This window comes from Lithobates pipiens, unplaced genomic scaffold, assembly GCF_037356315.1.
Source record: "Lithobates pipiens isolate NorthernLeopardFrog02 unplaced genomic scaffold, aLitPip1_a1.2 Scaffold_30, whole genome shotgun sequence".
NCBI classification, from domain to species: Eukaryota; Metazoa; Chordata; class Amphibia; order Anura; family Ranidae; genus Lithobates; species Lithobates pipiens.
In genome coordinates this window covers 76514996-76529856 of record NW_027507791.1, presented here as the reverse complement: position 1 = coordinate 76529856, position 14861 = coordinate 76514996, and positions in this window count along the sequence as shown.

Here is a 14861-nt window from a genome sequence, read left to right as displayed (position 1 = left end):
AATTTTCAGCTTTCAGTGCTCTCTTACTTTGAATGACAATTACTTATTATACATTTTTATAATTTTGTTCACACAAATAGAGCTTTCTTTTGGTGGTATTTATTCACCACTTAATTTATTATTTTTTGTGATAAGTGAAAAAAAGCGAATATTTTGAAAAAAAACTAAATTTTCTACTTTCTTTTTTAAAAGAAACCAAAAAAATCGAATTTTGGCGAACATTTAGGCCAACATGTATTCTACTACATGTCTTTGTTAAAAAAAAATCCTGATAAGTGTATGATCATTGGTTTGTGTGAAAGTTATAGAGCCTACAAGCCATGCTACGCATTATTGAAAATGTATCAATCCTAATGCACTGATGGCCTAGCTCATTTCTTGAGGCCCTAAAATGTCAGGACAGTACAATGACTCCCCAAATTACCCCTTTTTGGAAAGAAGACAGTTTGAGGTATTTGGTAAGATGCATAGTGATTTTTTTGAAGTTTTTTCCCCACAATGCTTTGGAAAATGAAGAAATATATATATATTTTTTTTGCATCACTAAATTGTCATATTGACAAGTTATTTCTCACACATGGTGCAGGCATAATTGCAATTACACCCCAAAATACATTCTGCTATTCATCCTGAGTATGGAGATACCCATGTGTGAGACTTTTCCACAGTCTGCCACATACAGAGGCCCAACATCCATGTAGCACCATCAGGTGTTCTAAAGGCATAAATTACACATTTAATTTCCTGAGTACATATCACATTTTTGAAGGCCCGGAGCACCAGGACAATGGAATGACCCACAAAGTGACCCCATTTTGGAAAGAAAACACCCCAATGTATATTCTGTGAGGCATAACAAGTCTTTTAAACATGTCATTTCTTTCCACAAGTTTTTTGAAAATGTGGAAAGAAAATGAAAACCTATTTTTTTCTCACAAAGTTGTCAATTTAGAAGATCTTTCTAACACATAGCATGTACATAGCCAAAAATACACCCCAAACTACATTCTGATACTAGTCCTGAGTATGGTGATACCCCATGTGTGAGACTTTTCCACAGCCTGGCCACATAATGAGGCCCAACATCCATGTAGCACCATCAGGCTTATAACACAGCAGGAATTGTACAAGCAGCAGACAGATATGGAAAAGTATGAACATGGTTCAGTACAGTCCAAGGTTTAGCAGGCAGTTCAGGTAACAGGCATAGGCATAGTCAGCTCAGGTGGCAGGCAGAGGCATGACCAGTTCAGGTGGCAGGCAGAGGCATGACCGGTTCAGATGTACATTGGGCCTTGGTCAGGTAAAACCGGAGGACAGGGGTAGAGGCTTCTTCCCACCCAAATCTCTACGAAGCCTCTGAGTCTCCAGACCCTAATCCGAGATAACGAAAAACCCAGAGAAAAATGTTTTCTCCACTTGGAAAACCTTTTCTGGAGCCCCTCACATGTGAGACCCCTGTGATGTACAGTGGCAGGACAAATGATCAGTTCAGGAGGCAGGCAAAAAGCATGGTCATTTAACAGGCCAAGGTCAATTCACGTTGAAGGCAGAAACATGTTTGGCGGAAGAATAGTCGTTAATAGTCCGGGTCATACACAGAAATGACAGAAAGTGGAAACTGGAAAAAAAAACATCTTCACTTTACTAACAGTGTAGTGAAGTATGATAGCTTTGATAGCACGTTCCAATACAGAGGCCTGGCCGGGAGGGTGTCACGGCAAATTCCTCTACTTGAACACATTTTTTTGGGGGGTTTGCGACCTGTTTGGGTAGGAGGGAGGATTTTGGGAAAGTGCCTTTCATGGAGTCTGGCTACTACATCAGAGTGAATTAGTCGAGTGGGTTGGCCATGGGGATAGACAAGGGCTGTGATAACGTCTTCTTTTAGATAGGTCAGGGAACTTTGGGTGCACTTAGAAAAAATAATATACGAATTTAAAATGGCTAGTTGCATCAAATAAATGGCGACTTTCTTGTACCAAAACAGTTATCTCCTGGTGGCTAAGTAGGGCTGCATCATCTGGTCATTCATATCCACCCCCATGTATAGGTTATACTCATGGATACATTTTGGCTTCTGGATGGGGCCTTTTCTTCTCTGCAGTTTCACCAAGGTGTCATCTTGTATTGTGGAAAGGATGTAGACATCTCTTTTTTTATCTCTCCACTTCAGTACTAGTACCTCTTCAGTCCGCATACTAGCCATTTCACCCTGCTTCAATTTCTTGGTGACCAATGTCTGTGGGAAGCCTTTGTGGTTTGTCCGTGCTGTCCGACAGGCCACAGTCTACTTTAGGTACAGATGGCGGAAAAGTGGGAGACTTGTGTAGAAATTGTCTACATATAGATGTTAACCTTTCCCAAGCAATGGTTGGATCAGCTGCCAGACAATTTTGCCATTTGTTCCCATGTAGGTACGGCATCCAGGGGGGTTTAGCTGTCTGTATTTTCCCTCATAAATTATAAAGTCATATGTGTAACCCGTGTCCCTGTCACACGCCTTATAAAATTTTACCCCACGTCTGGCTCTTTTACTGGGGATGTATTGCTGTATTCCAAGTCTTCCAGTGAAGTGTAATAGGGATTCATCTACACACATATTTCTATCAGGGGTAAACATCTGCTTGAAGCTGGCACAAAAAAATTGATTAGGGGCCAAATTTTGAATAATTTATTGTAGCTGGGATGACTTTGAGGGAGGCATTGTTATTGAAATGTAAAAATCTCATGATCATCTCATAACGTGTTCTGGGCATCATTGACAAATAGATTGGCATGTGGTGGATATGTTGGGTAGACCAGTAGGAATGGACTTCATTTTTTTTTGTCAGCCCCATGTTGAGGGTTAGGCCAAGGAAAATGTTCCACGATGAGGGGTTTCCAAACAAAAGGACGGGCATATGAAGAACTTGGATTGTTGGCTATATGTTGGCTGGTGTATAGATTACATTGCTCCACAATGTAGGTTAGGAGCTCATTGGTAAAAAATAAATGAAAATAATAGTGGGGTTACATTTTCCGTCTGTATCTGAGGGCCTGGCTGGGCTGTAAAAAGGGGAATTACAGATTCTACTGAGGTATCAGGCAGCCATGTTGGATACAGTAGAACATCTGGAAGGTTAGTATGGGCATCGCCTCATTGATGGGATGCTCCATTGCTAGCATCTGTCCTATCTTCTAGGAAGGTTGCAGAACTGCTGGTGGATACCTGCCTATCCCGGAGTGCTACGCTGCCGGTGGATGCCTGCATATCATCCTGCAGTGCTGCGCTGCTGGTGGATGTCTGTGCCTGCTCATTTCTCCCGCTTCTCCTTGTTAGGATTCTATATTCCTCAGTTTCCATCTCGGAGCCACTGCTTTCCACTGGCTCATAGTTGCTATCCGAGTCTGGCGGAGAGAGTTCCCTGCTACTCTCGTCCGACATACTCTGGAGTTTCTGGAAAGCCTCCTCTGCGCTGTACAACCTTTTAGTCATGTTGATGGGCAGATGTCAGATGGCGGGTGGCAAATGTGCCTGATGGCGGGCGGCAGATGTGCCTGATGGCGGGCGGCAGATGTGCCTGATGGCGGGCAGCAGATGTGCCTGATGTTGGCTTTTTTTTACTTCCGTTGCTGGGGGAGTGTGTACTGAGCATGGAGGAGTAAGGCTCTGTGAGCAGTGACTGCGTTCGCAACGGCGCTCTCCACATAGCGTTTTGACCAGAGGGACTAGCAGCTCATGCCGGGCCATGCGCAGAAGACAAGACCATCAAATACACCCGCTCGCTCATACATCACTAGGTATCTAGTGAAGAGCGGAAGGGACACAGCGGAAAAGGTGGAGGAGAAGGTGGGGGACAACACGGCAGAGAACGACACAGTAGCTGGTACCGCTAATACTGTCAAAGCCCCACAGAGTGCTCTGCACACCGCCAGTAAGCTTCAACAGCGCTGGGATATAGCAGAGATGGCTAAACCCATATCTGCATGGACGGTGAGGCGCACAATAGGAGGACGGCCGGACCAAAGTGAAAGTGAAAGGTCAGTTTTACTACCACTATTAGAGACATTTCCTGCCTCATTCCAAATGATGTCTGAAACGAATCCTCAGATATGTCACACAGCTGTAGTGGGTATAGATTTAAGAGAAGCAGGGTCTTAGACAGCTGATCCAAGCTCTCCCTTCAAAGGAGGATATACAGATACTAATGTGTAACCTGCTGGGCCCATTAAAGGAGGAAGTGGGTGAGGTACGGATGAAAATGGAGGTAATAAATCATAAACTACACAATTGTGAATTATCCCAAAATAAATTAGATACACGGATAGAGGAATTAGAGAAAAAATATAAGGAGCAACATCAGAGAATGACTACTCTACAGCTACAATTCGAGGAATCTGAGAATAGAAGTAGAAGAAACTATTTATGAATAAAAGGTATCACAGAAAAGGTGATAGCTGCAGAGTTAAGAGGAGCAGTACTGAGCATTTTTAATGAACTATTAGATTATCCCCCTGATACTCAGATCGAATTAGATTGTGTACATAGGATTCCTGCTTTCCAAAAAATCGCTCTGAAAACTCCCAGGGATGTTCTCTGCTGAGTACATTTTTACAAAATAAAAGAAGAGATAATAAGAGCAACATGGCGAAAGAGCCCAGTAGAGTTTGATAAACAGGAAATACAAATTTTCTCAGATCTCTGCCAACAGGCTAAAGATAGACAATGACTGCTGAGACCTCTATTAGACCACCTGTTACTTAAAGGGGTAACATATCGTTGGGGATACCCAATTTCTTTGATAATCAAAAAAGAGGGACTTAGGTTTACCTTACATGACCCAAAACAGTTACCGGACCTTTTTCAATTCCTACGGTCAGAAATGATCGAGGTACCCAATTGGAAAGATCCGTTAACAGCAGGAGAAGAAAAATACTTTTCTAGCAAAGGGAATAATAGAGTAACAAAAGGAGGGACTATTAAGCTGCGGATCGCCAAAGCTTACCTGAAGCTGAAGAAAGGACTGACCCCGTACTAATATGATTGCCCTCTCTTAATGATTTATCAGTGGGGAGTTTAGCGATTTTTTTTCCTTTTTTGCTGTTTCCTTTCTTTTTTTTGGGGGAGAGATGTGAGCCCTATCTGCATGGGGATATATGCACCCCTCCATCCCCGCGTTTTTTTAAATTTTTTTAGGGGGATAGGGATTTGAGTTGTATATCTTGGGATGAGGAAAGAGGGAATTTTGGTCACCTTTTTGTAATTTTTTTTTCTTTCTTGTGTACATGCGTGTGTGTGTGTGTATGCAGATTTAAAGTTATGGAACATTAATAAGTGACACAATTCTAAAATTTTGGCGATAACAAAAAAAAAAAATAGGATTATTTGAAGGTAAAAGGTTTTTTTTTTTTTATAATTATAAAGTCAAAGTTCTGGGAGAGGGAAGGAGATAGGGAAGGGTGAATATGATAAGGGTTTTTTTTTCCACACATAAATATTAATATGGAGTGGTTTAATTGACATATAAAAGGCGAGGGGCTGAATGGTCCTTGGGGAAGTAAATAGGCGATGGGGATGTGTACATATATATATATATATATATATATATCTTTTTTTTTTTCCCCGTCCACGAAGAAGTAGGACAGGAATTTGTAGTTTGTAGGGAAGTGGGATGTTAGTGTGAAAGTCATGACACGGGGGTGTGAAGAGAAAGGGAAATTGTGTGTATATGGGCATGCATGCGGACGTTTTTGTGTACATGCATGGGCATGTGCATTTGCCTGTGTATAGCACAAGGAAAGAAAAAAGAAAAGAAAACATTTTTTTAGTAATAAATAACTAAGTACACAGAACATTAAAGAGTGATATAACTATAAATCTTGGGTGATAACACAGAATAGGATTATTTGAAGGGTAAAGGAACTTTATATCTTTTATATTTTAAGGTAAAGGTTTAAGGGGAGGGTTTTTTTTCTTTTTTACTCTCTGGATGGGGGGTGGAATAAACAATAAATACTTAGACAGATAAAGATCCCTATGAGATATAAGAAAGACTATAGAAAGCAGAGAGTCAATAAGTAGAGAAGGTGAATATCTTATATATATATATATATATAATAGCTAAAAGTAGAAAATTTAAATATTGTTTGAAATAGGAAGGGTGGAGTTAGGAATAATAAGGGGAAGGAAGGGAAAGGAGGGCGAGGGGTGGGAATGAGGGGAGAGGGAGGAGAAGAGGGAGAGAGGAAGGGAAGGTTTTTTTTAAATGTATTTATTTATTCTTTTCTCTCTTTTTTTCTTTTTTATTCTTTTTGAGGACGGTTGCAGATTTGCAACCAGTCGCTCATTTATTTAAAGAAGGGATTGTGTTTTTTTTTCCCCTCGCTGTCCCTCCTCTCCTTCAATTCTCTTTTTCGGATCTGACCAGCTATAAAAATGACTAAGATAACTTTTACATCATACAATGTCAAGGGATTAAATATCCCAGAAAAACGGATACGATTAATGATGGAATTGGGTAGACTCAAATCCCAAATAATTTTTCTTCAGGAGACTCATTTTAAAAAGGATAAAATTCCATGGAGCAAAAATCACTATTATCCCTTGGTATACCATAGTACATCACAGAATTCGAAAGCTTGCAGGGTGTCTATTTTAATAACAAGACAGATACCATGGAAGGAGTCAGGAGTATATACCGATGAGGAAGGTCGCCTCCTCATAGTAAAGAAACCTTTGGGGTCAAAAAGTTACATTGGTAAATTTATATTTGCCAAATGAAGACCAAGTAAACTCTTTAGAAATATATTTGCAGACTGTGCAACAACATAAAGAGGCAGTTTTAGTGGTGGGAGGTGACCTAAATATGGCTTTAGACCTAATAAAGGATACATCAAAAGGCTCATCTCATCTGTCATATGTCAAACTAAGGAAAGTAAAGAAAATGATTCAAGAATTGCAGCTGATTGGAGGATAATCCATAAACAGAACAGGGACTATACATTTTTTTTCGGCAAAGTACAAGACTTATTCTAGAATTGATTATATTCTAATTTCCCAGAATGTTATTACATTTCTAGTAGAAGCTTCAATTGGCTCATGTACATTATCAGATCATGCTCCGACAAGCTGTGTGTTAGAGCTGGGGAGGCGGAACCCAGAGAGTGGCATTGGAAGTTAAATGAAACATTATTGAAAGAAAATTAATATGAGGAGAAATTTGAAACAAGAATTAGATGCTTTTTTTGCAATAAATAAAACAGGAGAAACAACACCCTTGTGTATATGGGAGACACACAAATGTGTCATGTGAGGAATGTTCATCTCTCTGGGGGCACATAGAAAACGTAAATTGAATGAAAAGATTGATACATTGCTTAAAGATAGTGGGGAATTAGAAATAGTACATAAAAAATCACAAGCACAAGCAGTAGAACATAAATGGGATGGTTTGCGTGAAAAACTAAATCTCCAGCTAATAGAAAAAGCAGAAGCAAAGCTAACTCGAGGGAGGCGGACATTTTATGAATTTGGGAATAAACCAGGGAGATTGATGGCAAATGCCCTTAGAGAAAATGCTACTCGAAATCCAATCATACAAATTAAAACACAGAGAGATGAAATGGTTAACACCCCGCAGACTTCACTCATGGCCGAGGGGAGGCCGCCTGGGGATATAGGAGGAGTGTAGCGAGCGGCTGCCCAAGCACAGCTGCCTGCAAGACTGTAACCAAGAGGAGCCAGCACCGCTGAGGAGGAGGAGGAACCTGAAAATTCCTTGCAGCAACTCCAGACAGCAACACAGACAGGGACAAAGTCGACAGTGTGATTCAAGTAACAAGTAAACACTAAATAAGCTAATCTGATGCTATACGGGATGCAGGCTGCATGATTAATAATAAACTGAGACTATTACTGTCAGTATCTGATTTCTGTAATATGCAGCATGGGGGGAGGTGGGAGGGATAAAAGTACTGCCACTGGTCAATGGTTAAGCAGTTACTGTGACCAGTGGCATTAAATTATTCATCAGTTACCATGACCAGTGGCATTAAATTAATAATTGACCAGCGGCATTAAATTATTAATCAGTTAGCGTGACCAGTGGCATTAATATTAATTTAATGCCACTGGTCACGGTAACTGATTAATAATTTTATGGCACTGGCCATGGTAACTGATGAATAATTTAATGCCACTGACCACGGTAACTGATTAATAATTGAATGCCACTGGCCACGGTAACTGATGAATAATTGAATGCCACTGGTCACGGTAACTGATGAATAACTAAATGGCACTGGCCACGGTAACTGATGAATAATTGAATGCCACTGGACACGGTAACTGATGAATAATTGAATGCCACTGGACACGGTAACTGATGAATAATTGAATGCCACTGGCCACGGGAACTGATGAATAATTGAATGCCACTGGCCACGGTAACTGATGAATAATTGAATGCCACTGGCCACAGAAACTGATGAATAATTGAATGCCACTGGCCACGGTAACTGATTAATAATTTAATGCCACTGGCCACGGTCACTGATGAATGAATTTGCTAGTCCCACTGCTGGTCATGTTCACTGATGAATGAATTTGCAGCCACTTGTGAATGAATGTACTGCCACTGGTAGTCATGATCACTGATGAATTAATGTACTGTCTCTGCTGGTCATGATCACTGATGATGAATGAATGTACTGCCACTGGTCACTGATGCATTAATGGCTGACCACTGGTATAACTGTTTTCCTTATTTATGACACCTGCCATTGAATGGAGTTTAACTTACACATTTAATTCTAAAGGCGTCTGTTATGTTGGAATGCATCTTTTTCTCTAAATAATAAAAAAAAAAGCTGTTTATACTTACAGTGGAAAGATTTTACTTTTTTTTTTTTTTCACCATTGCATATAGTTTATATACTGCTTTTGTGTGTGTTTGAAAAATGAAAGTGAGCTGGTCTGGATAAAGTCCAGGGCCAAAGTTTTGTCCCAGTCCAGCCCTGGTATGAGGGCTCTCTAAATTTGTCTACATCCTTCAGTTACCACAAGTATTCAACAAGTGTTCTACAACAAGTCTGTGGCAGAGACTTTATTCAACCATTCTATATGCAAGTATGTGGCAGAGGCTTTGCCTTATCTGAATCGGCTGCTAGGCCTAGTGAGAGGAGGTCTATCAGGTAGCTGTGAGAATCCAGTTGTTTTTTTTTTTTTTTTCTTTCTGATTATTTTATTTATTCAAACATAGGACATACTTGAAATCATACACAGGGCAAAGACAAAAAGAAAAAATTCTGACAGATTTAAACATAATTAAAACACAATTCTATATTGTCAAAACATAAAGTATATCTGCCACTACAATAACTCTCCTTTAACCAAGAAGTCTATATACTACTTCCCTTGTAGTTCTGGACCAGTCCCAGTCAATTTTATAACATTATATTAACAAGCCAAACAAAACAAAAACAAAACCATATAAATACCAAATAACACAAACAAAAAATAAATAAATAAATAAAAGGGGGAAAAGGGCGAGTCAGTCCATGGAGATAAATCTATAATATATTTACCATGCAGAGAAAAAAATCTAAATAAATTCCCTAGGCCTCTACCTTAATTATTCAAATTATCTTCAAGGGTACATCCCTCCCCCGAGGCCAAAAAGCTATTCCACTATTTCAGGTTGCCCAGGTCTCAGAGTATCTCTCTTGTTGGTGTTGTGTAGAAAGAACTACACAGTTGGGCGGCACAGTGGTGTAGTGGTTAGCATTCTCACCTAGCAGTAAGAAGGGTCGCTGGTTCAAATCCCAACCATGGCACTACCTGCCTGGAGTTTGCATGTTCTCCCTGTGCCTGCATGGGTTTCCTCCAGGTACTCCGGTTTCCTCCCACAATCCAAAGACATGCAGGTAGGTTAATTGGCTTCTGTCCAAAATTGGCCCTAGTATATGAATAGGGACCTTGGATTGTGGGTGCCTTGAGGGTAGAGACCAATGTGAGTGTGCAGTGTACAGGGATGGGGTCTATTGCAGACACTCACTCAGGTTGAACTGGATGGACTGGTGTCTTTATTCAACCTTACTAACTATGAAACTAAGTCTTCTAGTTTGTTAATCTCTTTCACCTTACGCAACCACATCCCTATCGTCGGTGGTACCGTTGATTTCCATATCAAGGGAACACATTCCTTGGCTGCATCTAAAATATATCGTATAACAGATTTTTCATATGTCTTTTCTGACATATGAGGTGCATGAAGGAGAAAGAAGGCCAGGTCATGTGGAATCCTAAAATCTGTGATGCTTTGAAGAATACGTCTGATCTCTATCCAGAAATTCCTTAATACAGGGCATTCCCCAAAAATATGCAGCAGGGTACCCCTGTCACCCTGACATCTCTAACAGAGGTCTGAAGAGTCGGGAAAGAACTTCTTCAGTCTATCTAGCGTTCTATACCACCAAGTGAAAATTTTAAAATTAGTCTCTTGAGTTTTTACGCAGATAGACGATTCATGTGTAAATCTAAGAATATATCTTAATTGTGTTGTACTGAAGTTTTTCCCCAGCTCTCTTTCCCACTCACGGACACAGTTCAAGGGGTCAGTTTCCTTTGATGTAATTAATAACTCATAGTTAGCTGATAGTAAATGTGATTTAGCTCCAGTCTCAGAACAACGCCTCTCAAACTTATTGGGAGGCTTAACAAAGTGTCCCGGTGTCGGGAGGGTATCCAGAAAATAAGTGATCTGGAGGGCAGAATCTCAATCTGAACCCTTCTCCTTGTGCCATCAATTCCGAAATAGTCAACCATGCCTCCCCTTTTACGTAACTAGACACTTGTATAGCATCTGTATTCAATAGATGTTTGAAAGCCTTATCTTCAATCCCTGGGGGGAATAGGGGGTTTCCTAATACTGGGTACAAAGGGGAGGTTTCAGATATTATGCCAATAGTGGGGAACAGAGTTGCACATATTTTCACAGTATTCCCTATCAAGGGATATTTAATAAGATCTTTGGGCAGGTGTGCCACACACCAGGGTGCTCTTCCTAACTGAACTGATGACTGAGCATATTCTATCTCTACCCAAAGTTTAAGATTTATATGTCCAGTCCACCACCCTGCTAAGATGTATGGCTTGATAGTATTTCCGTATATATGGTACCGCTAGTCCCCCTTGTCTTTTTGGCAGTGTTAGTTGGCTATGCCTTAACCGTGGTTGCTTATATGCCCATATAAAGTCAAAGATTAACTTCTGGCACTGCTTAAAGTAAACAGATGGAATATATATTGGTAGGGCCTGTAATAGATAAAGAAATTTAGGAAGTAGATTATCTTAATGCGCCCTAACCATGAATGTAGTCCTGATTTCCATTTACCCAATAAGTTGTTTACTTTTTGAAGCAGTGGTGGAAAATTTAATTAAAAAATCTTAGTTATATTGGGGGACAGGACTGTACCCAAATATGTAAGCCCTTTGTCCGTCCATTTAAACTTACAATTTAGCATAACTTGTTCAATTAATGTTTGGGAGAAATTAACCCCCATTGCTTCTGACTTACTAAAATTAATACGGAGATTGGAAAGCGAACTATAATTCTCAAACTCCTTCATTAAGTTAGGAATCGCAATCGAGGGGTTTGTTAAAGAAAACATCATGTCGTCTGCGTAAGCCGGGATCTTATATTGACCCTTCCCTATCTGTACTCCTGTGATATTCTGATTCAAGCGTATTGTACATAGAAATGGTTCCAACGACAGGGTAAAAAGGAGTGGTGATAGGGGGCATCCCTGTCGTTGTCCATTTGAAATCTGGAAGGCTTCTTATAGTATTCCATTAGCTCGTATTTGAGCTTCCAGGCCGGAGTATATGGAGGTGATCTGCTGCAACATTTTACTCCCGAAGCCTCCATATCTTAAATCTGCCAACATAAAACTCCAACACACATTGTGTCTGGGTTTTTGTTGTGTTGTCTCTTGCTTCGCGTGCAGGGACAAAACCTACTTGATCTAAGTGTATCAGATTCAGAATATACTGTTGGATTCTATTTGCCAAGATTTTAGTAAATAAATTAAGATCTAAATTTAATAAAGAGATTGGGCGATAACTTCAACAGGAAGTCGGGTCTTTTCCCTCTTCCGGGATTACTGAAATATGAGCTCGCATTGTATCCTTTGTAAATTTTGCTGATGATCCGAGGGCGTTAAACAATTTAACCATATATGGGGCAAGTGAAGGTAACAGGGTCTTATAGTATTGGGCTGTTAGACCATCTGGGCCTGGGGCTTTCCCTAATTTAGTAGCCTTTACTGCTCTGTAAAGTTCTTCCAATGTTATAGGGTTTTCAAGATTTTCTTTATCTACTTTTGTTAACTGAGGCATCGATGAACGTGTGAGATACAAGTCTATTTGAGCTTGAGTAGGAGGTTTAGTCTGCAGATTATACAATGACTTATAAAATTCTTGGAATTCTCCAACTATGTCATATGGTTTTGTAACTTTAGAGTCAAGTATGGTATATAATTTGTTTGTTTCTGTTCCCGTAAAGTTCTAGCTAAATATTTCCTGCATTTATCCCCTGATTCGTACGAAAATTTCCTACAAATCTGTAATGCTGCCTTGGCTTTGTAATGAAGAAGGTCGGATATTTGTGCTCTCTTAACATGGAGATCTCTCTCTACCGATGGGGATAGGGTCCGTTTATGTCGAGTCTCTAACATAGTTAGTTCTTCTAGCAATCATTTTAATTGTTCCTCTTGTTTTCATTTAATCCTAGCCCCATGTTTGATTAATATCCCTCTAATAACTGCCTTATGTGCCTCCCATATAATTCCAGGGTCACAGTCTGGGGTATCATTGAGGGAAAAGTAAAAGTCTAGCTCTTTGATAACATCTTCTAAAATATCTTTATTTTGTAGAAGGCTCTCATTTAGTCTCCACTGAATTGATCCCTTATTCACAGTGTCCTGAAGATCATATGTCATAAAAATAGGTGCGCGGCCCGACCAAGTAATGGAACCTATGTCAGCCTCTCGTATTGAGTGAAGTTGGGCATGTGGAACAAGAAAGTAATCTATACGGGAGTAGGACTTGTGTGTGGGGGGGGGGGAAGTATAGTCTTTCTCTGTAGGGTGCAGTAACCACCATATGTCTATCAATTGCATTTTATGTAGAATTTGAGCAATACGATTACGTGCACCACAGGAAACAGATGACAGTCCAGAGGAAGTATCCTCTACTGGGGACAGTGAGACATTCAGATCTCCCCCAATGATCAGCTGGCCCTCTGTTAATTCAATCAATTGCTTAAGCACTTTACCCAAGAAGGTCTCTTGATGTTCATTAGGGGCATATAGTGTTGCCAATGTAACCTCAACATCCCCTATTTTACCCTTCACGAACAAGAAGCGTCCTCCAGGATCGCTAACCGATTTAAGGAAAAACCATGGTACCTTACTTGAAAGAAGGATAGATACCCCTCTTGATTTCGCGTTCTGATTTGTGGCGTGGTAGACCGTCGGAAATGACCGGCTTTTTAGAATAGGCATTTTATCATCTCTAAAATGTGTCTTTTGTATAAATGCCACGTCTGATTTATAATGCTGCAAATCATGTAGGAGTATCCGCCTCTTTTCCAGTGTATTTAAACCTTTAGTATTTAATGATGTCACTTTAAGGGTCTCCATGGAGTAACTCTAAGGAAAAAAAAGACTGGAAAAAAAAAACTCACAAAACCTAAATAGCAATATATTGCTAGCAGATGCTCACCGTTTAAACCCGGTATCTGAGCGTCACCCTATTTGGGGTTGTGGACAGAAGTAGTCCGATGTGGAGCTCCAGGACCACCTGCCTCTCCCGTTATCTTATATTTTATAACTTTAAGAGAGGGGGGATATCAGTACATTCTTAATTTATTATTTCCCCCATTGAATTGTCATCCTAAAAAGGAGTTCCCCTTTCGTTCTTATTCCTCCAAAATAACCTCTCCATAAGAGAAAAAAAAACATATTTAAAAAAAAGAAAAATTATAAATTATAATTTATAATTATAAATATATGCTCATATATACACATATATACATACACACACATACCCATACACATATAAAGGGTCAACTTAGGGGTCAAAATAGGCCTTTAAAGCTTCCAGTGTCCCCTCCTTCCCCTCCCCAAGTTAATCCACATTAGATGCTGCCTTCCAAAGAGAAAAAAAAACCCAGTGAGAGGGTAAGCTCCTCGCATCTTCCTCTCTCCTTCCTCCCCTCCCATATAGGCTGCCAAAAAAAAAAAATAACCCCCCCAAAATAAAAATGAAAAAGATATATATGTCTCCTCTCCCTTCCTCTCTCCCTCCACCCATCCCATATGGGCTGCAGTAGAAAAGAAAAAAAAAACAGCTAAAACCACTTGTGTAATTATCATATTATTAACGTGTTTCTCTCCCCCCTCAATCCCCTGTGTATTTAATAAAATATGTTGTGTATGGGTTATAATAAGTTACCCTATTAGGTTATAGCATTACAAAAAAAAAAAAAGAAAAGAAAAAAAAAAGAACCCATACCCCAATTAAATTGTGCCAATATAACTCCAAAGCAAAATAACTATCAAGTCAGTGTTCCCAAGCCCCTCCCCTATATAATATATATATAAAAAAAAACAACAACAAAGAAACCCCCCCCCCCCCCCACCTCAAAAAAAAAAAAATGAAAAAGATATATATATCTCCTCTCCCTTCCTCTCTCCCTCCACCCATCCCATATGGGCTGCAAAAAAAAAAGAAGCAGCCAAAACCACTTGCGTAATTATCATATTATTAACGTGTTTCTCTCCCCTATCAATCTATTGTGTATTTATAAGTGTTATAA